The sequence below is a fragment of the Ochlerotatus camptorhynchus genome, unplaced genomic scaffold (genome assembly GCF_037179485.1).
Source record: "Ochlerotatus camptorhynchus isolate MF236.1 unplaced genomic scaffold, CSIRO-AGI_Acam_v1.1 ptg000324l, whole genome shotgun sequence".
Taxonomy (NCBI): Eukaryota; Metazoa; Arthropoda; class Insecta; order Diptera; family Culicidae; genus Ochlerotatus; species Ochlerotatus camptorhynchus.
The window spans coordinates 3129444-3142554 of record NW_027040812.1 but is presented as its reverse complement, the minus strand read 5'-3'; the positions used below and the strand labels follow the sequence as shown (position 1 = coordinate 3142554).

The 13111-nt window shown below is 39.4% G+C and overlaps 1 protein-coding gene and 1 pseudogene across 3 annotated transcripts in view; both read left to right on the top strand.

Moving 5' to 3' along the window:
• LOC135707992 (protein O-mannosyl-transferase TMTC1-like) overlaps positions 1–13111 on the top strand; it is an 860006-nt gene that overhangs the window by 715281 nt on the left and 131614 nt on the right. The gene's annotated exons all lie outside the window — the stretch shown is intronic.
• Positions 6095–13111, top strand: part of LOC135708020 (uncharacterized) — a 29684-nt pseudogene continuing 22667 nt past the window's right edge.

Sequence of the window (13111 nt, the reverse complement as noted above, 5' to 3'; positions counted from 1 at the left end):
GAATTTGCGATGAACAGCTTCGAATCGTCCACTCCATACTGCTTGGTAGGGATTCCAGAAAACACACGCGAATTCCAGCAGAGGAGTTCATTGTTGAAGTTCGACTAGAAGTGATAATCGTTTCAGGGACGGAATTATTCAGAAATCGATCACACTTCTCCGGTTGGATTTTGGAAGACCCCGTTTCCGGACTCAAACACAGGACCGGGACGACTGCAGGTCGATGGCGGGAGAGGCTCGACTGTGATGAGGGGATCAAAATGCTAGTGGCAAGTGAGCGTCCCGGTAATCGGTTGATAAAAATGCAGTATTGAGGTTCAAGTTCCTGACCCGGCAATATCACTCCGTCATAGATGATTGATGACTGGAATTGGCGGACTTTGGAGTTGTTTGCGGTATGTTCATTTGTAACAATCCTTGAGGCTTCCAAAAATTTTCGACTCTGCGGTTGTCCACGAATTTACGAAATAGCATTCCTTGCTTTCGACGTCAAATCTGCTGAGACACCGACTTTGAAAGAAATGAAAGACATGGTGCTGACGTCTTTGTTCTTTGAAACCAGTCGGATAACTTCAACATTGTCGGTTGACAAACGATTTTTGGCCAGCTCACCAATTTGCTCAGGAGTAACATCACGAGAAATCCGAGATAGGTAAATCCAAAACTTTTCCACTGGGACAGGCACAGTGAAGTGGCCTAGGCTTGGAGATACAGATTCATCAGTAGCACGCATTAGGGTTGGTACATTATTGTCCTTTCTTGGAAATAACCGCCGGCTTCCTATGGTTTTTGATATAAAACCAGACCGTCTGGAGGAAACTAGAGTGATGGAAGCAGTATTGGTCAACTTCGTGAAATTGGACCGAATTTCAATTTTCAAGTCCTCCAGAATCTCTTGTTTCAATTTCCCCAGCAACTCCGTATGAGTACTCAGCTGTTTCCCCAGACCAGCAACATATGCAGCCTTTACTATGCCGGTTCTTACTATGCCGAATGTCTGACATTATGCTCGCACAAGATTTACACATCCAGAATAATTGCCTGTTTCGGTCAACTTCATCCAACAGTTCACTCGGCAAGTGACAGCATTTTGGGTGAAATACCGCATTACAGAACCCACGACAGGCAATGATTTTTTCATGGATGTCATTGGCGCAAGCATGGCAAATTACACTCATTTTGCAGGAACAAGACGGCAAACTGCAAAAATCACTGCAAATCAATGAAATTTCAAGGTAGCGCAATACAACGACAGCAATGCTCCAAAATGTATACAGCAATTACACCACAAGCACATGATAAGCTCGAAAGTTTCACAATTTTGCTGGTAGATGGCGCTTCAGAAAAAATCGCGTGGGGTGTGCTTTGGAATATGTACGTAAACAAAGCAAAAATGTTTCACATTAACTATACCACGAAAACACAACACACCGAGTGAAATTCACTAAAATCGAAAGCAGTAGCACAAAAACTAACGAGCGGACAACGAAGGTATATTTTATGACCGTTACAACAACATAAAATGCAACGACACATGCGAAAAAAAAACGCGGGGGTAAACGTTACTAACAGTGTTGCTGTCAGTGCTGATAAAAATCCTTTCTTCTACACTCAATTTAGCTGAATATGAAGAAAACCTTAACAGACAGACCAACTACCTGCATGAATTTGAATTTTGATATAAACAAATTCCCTTGATCTAGGCAACCTCTGAGTATCAAAAATAACATTAAATTTTGTTTTTCTTCATTCGTGGCTGGATTCTCATTATCGCCTCTGTTGTTGTAAATATTGATATTCGTCTTCATCTTGGTCGGGATGATATTGAGGATCAAATGCAAAATGATTATTTTCATTTTAAACAAATATAGCGCTGAAGAACGTGGTTTTTAGAGATAAGTCGACGGCAAATTATTGCCTCAAGCTGAACTGATGATAATATCGATGATTAAGGCAGTGTGGTCGACAATATTCAAAATAATCATTTTGCCCAAAATTTCGTTGATTATTTTGCTTTTGAGGATCACTTCTGATTTTGACAATTTTGGGTTTGATAATCAAGCACTGGTGAATATCAACAAACGCGTATTCGTTGATGTATAATAAACTCATTTCGACAGTGAGCATGCATAAGGGCCTATACGCGATGATCGATTCTCTTCGTCGATTTTCTCTTTTGTTAATAACTCGCTAGATTTAACGTTTCTCGGTGCGTTTGCTGTTGCTTCTGATAGCCAATACAACCTGTTACTACTCTGCATTGAACAAATTCTAGAAAATTGTTTCGCTTAGCTGTAGCAATGCAAAGAGAATATCGATGAAGAGAATCGATCATCGCGTATTCGCCCTTATGCATGCTCACTGTCGATTTGCTCATTTCGCTCGTTTCGTAACTACGAAGATGTTCAAAACAAACGCAATTCATCGACACTGGGTTGAAGCGCTACTCCTTACGTGTGATGGTAAATGATAAAAACAGACACTGGTTGCTGTTAGCTGAACATTGCATTCGGTCCTAAGTAACATTGATCGATTCTCTTCGTCGACTTTCTCTTTCGTTAATAATTTGAGCACATAACCGTTTCTTGTTGTGTTTGTCGTATAACGTGCTAGATAAAAGCCTCTTTTATCGATCGGCCGTGGAGATTCAAAGAGAAATTCGACGAAGAGAATCTGTCAATGTTACTTAGGACCTAATGCAATTTCAGCTTGATTTGCATACCAGCAAATTTTTCTCACCAATTAAATGATACACATTTATTATAACATCTGTACCTCGACAAATCCTTACGAAAAAAAAATATGAGAAAGGCTATCGTCAAATGCAGGATGCGGGATCAACCAAATGCAAACGATCACTTTATTCTTACCGTTTTAACCATCCATGAGATGCGTTTCAATGGGTAATAAAGTTTCTAAAGGGATCGTACAACGATAATATTAACCTTCTGTCAGTTGTGATTTATTGAGCAAATTACATCAAAACTATTGATGAATCTACGTTACGGTCGACCAGCAGATGGAAATGATGAGAAAATGAAAATGACGTTTTGTTACCAGTCAAATCGTATGGAATATTTTTTAGTACATCATCACTTTTGTGGTTTTGGATTTCAAACCTAGGTGTCGCATGCACTGGTGCAGTTTCGCGTAGATTCATCAATTAATTATGATTGATTTCTCAAAGGTGTTAAACGGCTAAGTTTTACAAACATGATAACAAACAGAGATATTGCCAAAATTTATAGTGAGTCCCGTCGAAATAGATCTGAAATACTACAATACGTATTGCGAGAAGTCTCTGTTTCTGCTAAATTGCTAGAATCAAGAATTCAAACATGGATCTTGCTATTCGATCGCCGCTGGTCTAGAGCTTACAGCAAAATCCGATTTTGCAAGGAGAACAAGAATTGACTGGATTCTACATTCCAGTTAAATTATTGAGGTTATTATCGAGGTAAGTATGTAGGCTAAAAAAACGTACAGTTTCAATAGAAAGCTGCTCGAAATATTAATAAAGACTGAGATAAACCATTTATGCTATCCAAAAACAATCAGGAACTTCAAAGAATTTGAAACACGATTCCTAAATCTATTAACCAATATGGGGTAACTAAGTCAAAAAGTTGGCAAAAATATTAACTGTTGTTTTGAGTCTTACAAAGAAGCGTATACATAAAGTACCACTTTGAAAACCAACTTTCGATCCAAGTCCCGGAAAGCCGAGTATCATATACCAAGTGACTCAGCTCGACGAGATCTGAAAATGTATTTGTGATTGTATATGTGCGTTAGCGTGTGTGCATTTATTTTTGTCAGCATTGTTTTTCTAAAAAATGGCAAATAAGAGAAGGTCATCGAATTGACAGGAATACAGATCGGATCGTGTATTAGTTATGGCAGTAGTACACCCCTAACTGGTCATACGACCTAAATTCTGAAAAATTGCATGACTTGAAATAATTATTTTATATAAAGTTAGTTTGAAAGCATAACTGTATACTTGCGTTGAAAAAATAGGAATTACTTATCTCAGCATGATTTAGGCTGTTTGGCCAATAAATGGAACACCAGTGTTATGATTGGGTACAATTATCTTGATAATCTTAAAGGGTGATACGGTCAAAATTTGGTCAAGGGAAAACGCGTGTAAATCGGTGAAATCGTTTATTTAAAAAATCAAATTAAATTTCTTTTTCAAGTTCAATTAGAATAAAATTCAGGAAAAATATTCAGTTAGGCTTCCGCTTTTCCAAATCCGAATTGCTGGGCCTTACGCTTGACCCCTGCCATCAGATTTTGTACAGCCACCTTGTCCACCTTCTTCGCAGCAGAAAGCCAGTTTGCCTTGAACTGCTGCTCGCCCTTAGCAGTTTTTTTGGTCTTCTTTAGGTTCCGCTTGACAATAGCCCAGTATTTCTCAATTGGGCGGAGCTCTGGCGTGTTGGGAGGGTTCTTGTCCTTGGGAACCACCTGCACGTTGTTGGCGGCGTACCACTCCATGGCCTTTTTACCGTAATGGCAAGATGCCAAATCCGGCCAAAACAGTACGGAACAACCGTGTTTCTTCAGGAAAGGGTGCAGACGTTTATTCAAACACTCTTTCACGTAAATTTCTTGGTTGACAGTCCCGGAAGCTATGAAAATGCTGCTTTTCAAGCCACAGGTACAGATGGCTTGCCAAACCAGATATTTCTTTGCGAACTTTGACAGTTTCATGTGCTTGAAAACATCTGCTACCTTTCCCCTTCCTTTTGCCGTATAAAACTCCTGTCCCGGAAGCTGCTTGTAGTCGGCTTTGACGTAGGTTTCGTCGTCCATTACCACGCAGTCAAACTTCGTCAGCATCGTCGTGTACAGCCTCCGGGATCGCGCTTTGGCCGTCGTATTTTGTTTATCATCGCGATTTGGAGTCACTACCTTCTTGTAAGTCGATAGTTCGGCTCGTTTTTTGGCTCGATGCACGGTTGTAGACGATACACCCAGCTTATTTGCGGCATCTCGGAGAGAGAGGTTAGGGTTTCGCTTGAAACTACCGGCAACTCTCTTTGTCGTCTCAGCGGCTTCCGGTTTTCGATTTCCCTCCGATCCAGACTTCCTGGCTGTCGACAAACGTTCCCCAAACACTTTAATTACATTTGTAACGGTTGATTTGGCAACTTTTAGCGATTTTGCCAACTTTGCGTGCGAGTAGCTCGGATTTTCGCGATGCGCGAGCAAAATTTTGATACGCTGCTCTTCTTGCTTGGACGGCATTTTGACAACTGAAGAGTGAATTCCAAAATCAAAATAGGAGCAATATTCTACACACACACCCCTTCAAAATGAGGGGTGTTCAGGTTTTTTAAATGCAAAATTGAAAGAAATACGTCAAGTTGATATTGACCAAATTTTGACCGTATCACCCTTTAGTTTTTGTTGCAATGAACGTAGTACTGGGAATGTTCAATTATTTTAGTTTAATGATGTTTTTTTTTTAAATAAAAGACAGGAATTTATAAAAAGGTCGCTCAATATATATTGTCGAAGAAGTCAACAGGATCACTTAAAAAATAAATCCAATAACCAAGTTACTTCAAAATAAATACAATCAACTTATTTGATGTTTTTAGCTCTCAACATCCTCGAACGTCTCTCGCATTTCGCCATGCCAAACGCTCAATTCAGTCTCAATGCATAACTAGAAGCAACGTGACGTCTCAGAAGCAGTCACCCGGTCCCAAGAAAACATCTTGTGGGCAAAAACAAGAAGATCAAAAAGATTTTCATCGTTTGTGAGAACGTGTTAAGGATCAAAAAAAGTCTTTTATTAGCCAAACAACACCCGTTGGATCAACTTCTTCGATCCACCGATAAATCTGCTCGCAGATTGAAGTTTCCACATTTGGCGAAGGTGCTCAAACAACTAAGGGATAAAGGTGAATCTTGGGCATCGCAAGCTCTAAATGCTACCGTTCGTGAATCATCCGTTCCATCTGAGGAGACATCTTTAATGTTTAAAACAAGACTTGGATTGAGCAAGTCAAAATATGAGGGGCTAGCTAGATTTGCGAACGACGAATTGGGTGTGAAGCTGTTTCAACCTTGATTGAAAATGATTCAATATAGGGCAAAGATAATTCCTCCATTCAGTCCTCCAAACTGGGACAAGGGCTATTTGTCCTCATCAGTCACCTTGCGTGATGTTGTCAAATGTGACGTGAGCAGGATCCTTGAGCTCGAAGAAGTTATTCAGACAGTCACATATCTGGAGAGCGATAGAGTGGATTGTACCCTATATATCACAGCTGGACCGGATTCAGCTACAGGGTTCACTCACTACAATCAACAAAGAATTGTAGGTGAAGATGATTCCTTATTATCAGAGCATTCGATGTCATTATTACTAAGAACTGCAAATGGAGAAGAGGTGTGGCGAAATCCGAATCCTCAGTCGGATATGTTCCGCAGGATTCGGTCGATGAACTAGACCAAAGAGACAGACCAATTGACGAAAAAAATGTACGATAAGTTCTTCGAAGAAGTCGATGAGATCAACCAGAGCCCTGTGGTAGTGTCTACAACCAAAAAAAAAAAATGGAATTTCGCTTGTCAGCACTCTACACTTGAATCGATGGAAAAGCGGCCAACGCAATAGTGGGTAACCGTGACACACATGCTTGTCCAGTATGCGTAGCAGGACCAAATGGAAGTATTGGCCATCATTTTTCCATTCACAATCATTTTGTTCGAATATTTTCCACAGAGATGGCGCTGTTCCGCTGGTAGGAAGTGATAAAAATCCCCATATAGAAATTGAGAGAAGTGGAAATAATTTGCTTTCGGTGCATATTCAGGTCAAAAAAAGTGAACGAAAACCTAAAGAAATTAGTCAGGGGCTTTGTCGTTCAGTTTTTTCCCGGAAATTAATGCTAAACAAGCGACAATTAAATAAAAATGATTTTTCCCCATACAATTTTACCTGCTTTACTACCAGTCCCCAGAGAGCCAAAAAAATTCAGATTTGAGAGAGAAATTCTCTCTCACGAGCTCAATCTCTCAATATGCCATGTATTTTGTTGACACTCGATTTGTGATTTCCCTTTCACAGATTACAAAATAGAGTACCTGACACTACAAAACATGTCTGGTATCTCTATATATGCATTTGCTTTATCATTTGAAGTCCCTCCTTTTTTACATATTCTGCGCAAAAGATACTTTATGCCCCGCCCCATACATAAAATTCGGCGGGAAATTCTGTTAGGGGTGAGCTATTTTGTGTGCAGAATGTGTAAAAAAGGAGGGACTTCGAATAATAATCTAAATGCATATATAGAGGTCCAGACATGTTTTGCACTGCAGTGTCCTCTGTGAACAATTATAAGAAAACAGATTGTGTCTAGTTTCCGATAGATGTCACCGCAAACAACAGCTGTGACATCTGATGGAACATGTATGCAGAAGCTTGACAAAATGATCAATTAAATGCTGTTCAGTGTTCACTCGGCTGTCGACAAAAGCAGGCCACTCTAGATGTGTGCCATGCGATCGTCTGTTTTCTCGGCAGCAACCATTGTGTGGTCCTCCTCATTGTTCTTCATCAGCAGTTCTTTCGGTCGATGCGTCGTCGATTTTGGAAAGCAACCGTTTCGTGATGAGTGTGAGTGCTGACCACGTTTGCTGCAATGGAAGCGCTTTGCCCCACGATGGCGTAATGTCATATAAGGAATCGACTGAAAGCGGCTCCAGTTCTGATGGAGGAGGCTTTTTGGATAGCGGAAGATAAAGTGTTTATTGTGTTGTACCTTTTGACTATAGTTTTAAGATGTATTGTATAGTGACCAAGAATCCTCGGCTCTGTAAAGTTAATTCGGTTGAGCCTTATCAAATAAAGTAATGAACAAAAAAAATAAATGCTGTAGAGTGGCTGATGATAAGGCAATCCGCGAAAAAAGGAGTAAAAGGACAACCTGCTCTGTCACATCCAGAAGTCAAAGCAAAAGCCAGGTAAATTTCAAATCATCTTGAGGAGCATTTTAAAATGCAAATAAACCGGCCCAAGATTGGACGATCTGGTAGCTCCAACAACGGAAACATGGCCCGACGATTGCTCGCACAGCCAAAGGTATTTGCTTCTATCCTCAAAATTGACGAGGAACTATCGGAGAATCTCCGGCTCATTAGTTCATTGTATTCAAAACTTGAAAAGGGTATTTTAAATGCATTTCCCTTTATCTGGAACCTTCCACCGTGTATGCATAAGTATAAACACCTTGCAGAATTTGCCGAAAAGCTTGTAAGTTTCTAGTTTAATTGGCTTTCTGTAATTTAAAATATCTTTTTATTTTGGCAACCATTTACAATGAATTTCGTCGACGAGCAGTGCGGTACAAATACTCTCGGCCCCATTTGAGTCGTAAAACATCCACCGAAGACAACTTGTCCGACATGATGAGGTGTGCATTGACGTGGTCTGATCCAACAATGTCTTACTTAGTAATTAAAAAATGTAGTCATAAAAAACAAGGAACGGGTGATGACATTTTTGAAGCGCAAATGCAAGAATACTTTATAGATGAAACAGTAGAGAACACAGATAGTGAACATGAGCTTGAAGACAATTCTGACAGCGACCATGATTCTGACAGTAGCAGTAGCGGTAGAAAAAGCGATTAGATCCATAAAGATACATCACATATTATTATTTTTTTTTGCAAAGGTGGCCTAAATAATTGTTTTATTTTAACGTCTCCAGGACATCTCCATAAATGAGATATCTTTCATTTGATTTTCCATGTGTTTCTCAACGAAATTTTTTAATTTCAATTAAGGTACACTGCGCCAAGTATGGCCAAGGGGTAAAGAGAGCAAGGTCATTTCTACATTTGAATGCTAGAGTGTAGCTGCGATATAACAAGAAACTCCATAGATCCAAGTACGTTGTCAATAGAAGAGTTCATCAGCTCTATGAAGTTTCCTATATTATCGCACCCACATTTCAGCATTGCAATTTTTAAATTATCATTTCCACTTGCTCTAATATACATATTCCATGTTTTTAGCAGGATTTCAGAGATACCTACGTCACAAAAATTTAATTCTGCAAGGTTTTTACCTTAAGAAATTATATGAACCATTTTTTTTTTGTTTCAGGGAGTTTCAGAGGTATACCATTTAATATATTTTTCCGTTAATTTTTCCCCATTGTGCATTGGCAGCAGCAAATATATGAGCATTGTTTCATACGTAAAAAAGTAAGAGGTTGTATTCAAGACACGACTGTAGTTAGTTTTGATGTCACAGCAAAAGTATAGTATATTGTCGTTCAAGTTGGACACTGGAAAACCCACGCGCGACATTCGATTTTACCCTCGTTCTGTACGTTAAACATAACGTCAGACATAGTGCACTGAATAGCGCATCATTGTGCGAATACAGCGCACTATGTCCGACGTTATGTTTAACGTACAGAACGAGAGTAAACTCAATTGGCGGGTGTGGGATTTTCCGGTTTTCAACTGAAACGATAATATATTAAATTGATTTCTTAACTCGTTATCAGTTCGATAGGTTGAAATTCGGAAGCAATTTGAGTGTTCTGTTTGTGAGGTGCTCTGTCGATGTATATGTACAAGCCAATCCTGGACGATATGTCTTGGATACAAACTCTTGCTCTTTAGTTAACTCTTTTATCAGTCATTTCTGGACCTGAACAGAACCGATGGGTTGGAAAACTTGGAAGCCAGTTTACAAAAATGCTGTGGAAATTTGTCCTCGATGTTCTTGGAGATGATAGCGGTGCGGAAATGAAATATGTATCAGGGAAAACACATCAATCACAGAATTCGAGCCTATCGGCACGGTACCTACGTTTAAGCTTTTTGATGCAAATTTTAAGCCCCTTCGGCAAGAAATAGACTAGATTTTTTTTATGCATAATTCTCTTACTAGGATTCATTTTCATTCAACAATTTCATCGATACGGTGTGCAAATAAAGTGGTGCAATTTTTATTGATTACCGAAAGAAGAAAGTGCTATTTTTACAAGTGGTATTATCACATTGATAACAAACCGTAAGTAAGAACAATGCATTTCAGTAGTCCTTACAGTGGAGGACATGTAGCTACATATCTGGTGTATATCCCGGTATGGATTTCTTCTGTGCAGGTATGAGTCCCTCCCGCAGGCTACCTACCTTATTTTCACCCAGTATCAACACCTGTTATTCCAAACTCAGTATGTTATTCTTCGGCGTCGGCGCAGGGTCCATCATCTGGCCAAAATCCACCAAACACATCAACAGTATATTCATCTGCCGTTTCGCTTCCGGGTGTTTGGGTTCCAGTATGGGGCCCGATGATTCCTGCGCTTTGGTCAGAGAGCGTATAGGGCGTCGTTGTGCCAATATGGTCGTGGCACATTTCGAGTAGGAGAGAGTGATGGCAGTTAGATCAAAAGTGCCCAAGAAAAATGCAAGCACCTTCGCGGATTACCCGGAGTTGCGATAGTTAAGGTATGATCACAGACAAACAGACATAACATGCTCAAGATGTTCATCGAAATCGCTTTTAACGGTAAATTTAAATGTTGCTTAGTTGGTACTATCGCCACTTGTGGCGTGCATAATCAGTTCCCTTGTGTTTTACGTTTACACGCTACAGTAATCTGTTGAGTGTAAACAACATATGGCGGTAGTGTTTACAATGATAAATGTTCAATGTTCAAACATGGAGAAATATAACGCATCACTTTCAGGAATACTTCCCTTCGCAACCGATAAACCTTTCTGACGGCCATATGAGTACCCAAGTAACCCTTTAGTCGCTATATAGCTTGTTTAGCGATTTAAGACGCGAGCTTTATGGTGGATGAAATGGAAATGGAAATTAGTACGGATTCACCTCCTTCGGAAAACAAGAAAAACCTGGAAAAGGTGGAAGGAAATTGCCGGGGAAGTGCGGAATGAAAGCGATAGAGAAAAAGCACAAGGGATTCCAAAAGAAGCAATCAATGGCGGCAGACCAGCGGAACATGATGAGACCGAGCCTATTATTATTATTTATAAATTAAACATCAAAATTAAACTAAATACGCGCTAGAATATTTTCGAACCCGGAAATGTGTATGTAATACTAATATCCAATTGATAGAGGTAATACATACATGCGGGACTTATTGTAAGTGAAAGCAACCTCGGAATGGGCGTGATTCTCCAGACATTCTGAAATGGGTTGCTGGATCTTGAATAGAGCTTTCACCTTCTAACTCCCAGACTAAAGCTACAATGACCATAAATGCGGCATTGAAGAGAGAGTTCTTCCATAATAACACTGCCAGCCACTGGGGTTGGAAGGAATACACACACACATTTCATCACCGTCTGGCATGCTCAGTGTTCGGTATCAATATTCGGCGACTGTGTTAGGGAAACCACTTTTCCCATCACGGAAACGCCTTGTTTTCTGATGTCAAAATCACGCATTTTCGTGCACAAAATGCACGGAACTTTTGGTTAATTTCATATATAATAAAAAAAGCGGAAAATTGATGGGAGGAATTTCTTGCTAATTTTTTTCCAATCGCGAGATATTCGTGAACAATCATATAAATTCGAGATTTTTTTGCTTTTCTAGCGTCCTGGCAAAAACCGTACGAAGTGTGTCTGGTTATTTGACATGGTCATGTTGTATTCGGTCATTGCGAGAATATTTATGTACCACTTCAATACTTGTCGCATTTGACCAGAAACGTTTGTTTACTGGGTACATTATCAAAGAACTTTGGGGGTGATGTGACTGGCAGCAATGTTCAATGAAAATTAACTCTTAAACAACAATAATTTATGGTGGTCTTGCGCTTTTCACAGGCATTCGGTGATCATTTTTATTATCAAAGCAATAGTTGCACATTCGTGAAATTTTCCATTGTGACATTTTGAAAGATGGTAAATCCTTAATTTTTAAAAGATATGTAGGAAAATTTCCTATCGATTTAAGCGTGTTAAGAATTAAAATCCATCATATCTGGATCAAAATCAGACCACTTTCATGCCGTGACCGACTTTGGATTCTTTAGTTGCACTACCAATGTTGCCTTTAAAATATATGGTATGTTAGATTTAATCATATTGGATCTGACATCCGATTGATGACTCTGACTGATGTCCAACTGGTGTTCAACAAGGATGAGGCTGGCGAGCTGTATGTTGTTTTGAACGAGGGTGACGCGCTTGGCATAGATGGTCCACAATGACTCACGAAGATGGATCCCGATCAGTAGCGGTGAGGCTGCTTCCTACTTCTTTGGTGAATTGACGCTCATGTGGGCTGCACCACACACGGTGATAGAATAAGCACCGTCAAGGGAGACAAGATCTAACTCGATTTTGAAATCTGTGTTAGGGAATGCGCTGTTTGCAGACAATCGGTGATTATTTTGATCACTATTGTAAAAGTTGGACATATGTGTAATTTTCAGTAGTGACAAATTGAATATTAATAAAGTGTTCAATTTAGCAGATTCGTAGCAAAATTTCTAAACGATTGGCTTGCTTAGAATTAACATTCATCCGCTATTGACAGAATTATATGTTGTAAAAACCTCACCACTTTTGGTAAGGGTTGATGCATATATTATGTCACGCTCTAGGGGGGGGGGGGGGGGGTTCTAATATTTTGTGACAAGCAATGCATTAGGTATAGGAAAAACGTCACGATAGGGATTTAGCGTGACATCATTAATGCATGGGTCTTAATGTGATTTTAGTTTTATGAAACGTCAAAATACAGCTTTAACGTTCATGTTGGCGATGCAATATACGAAAAAATGCTCATTAAAATTCAAAAATGAATACCTCCGTAATTCTAACTTGAATTCTGACGCTGTCTCCAGCAAAGATTTTCCTTATAGTTTAAGCTACATTTTACGAACAATCAATATGTATGCTGTACCTGTTATATGCAGAAAAGAGTGAAAGAATGTTATTTCTTATTAATTTCAACAAAAAAACCCATATTTCTTTATTTTATTTTTTTTATAAAACCAAAGTGAACGGGGAGGGTCACTTACCTTCAATGGACAAGCTGAACAATCCAAGGTTGCTTCTGTCCGTCAACACTAATTAGATGA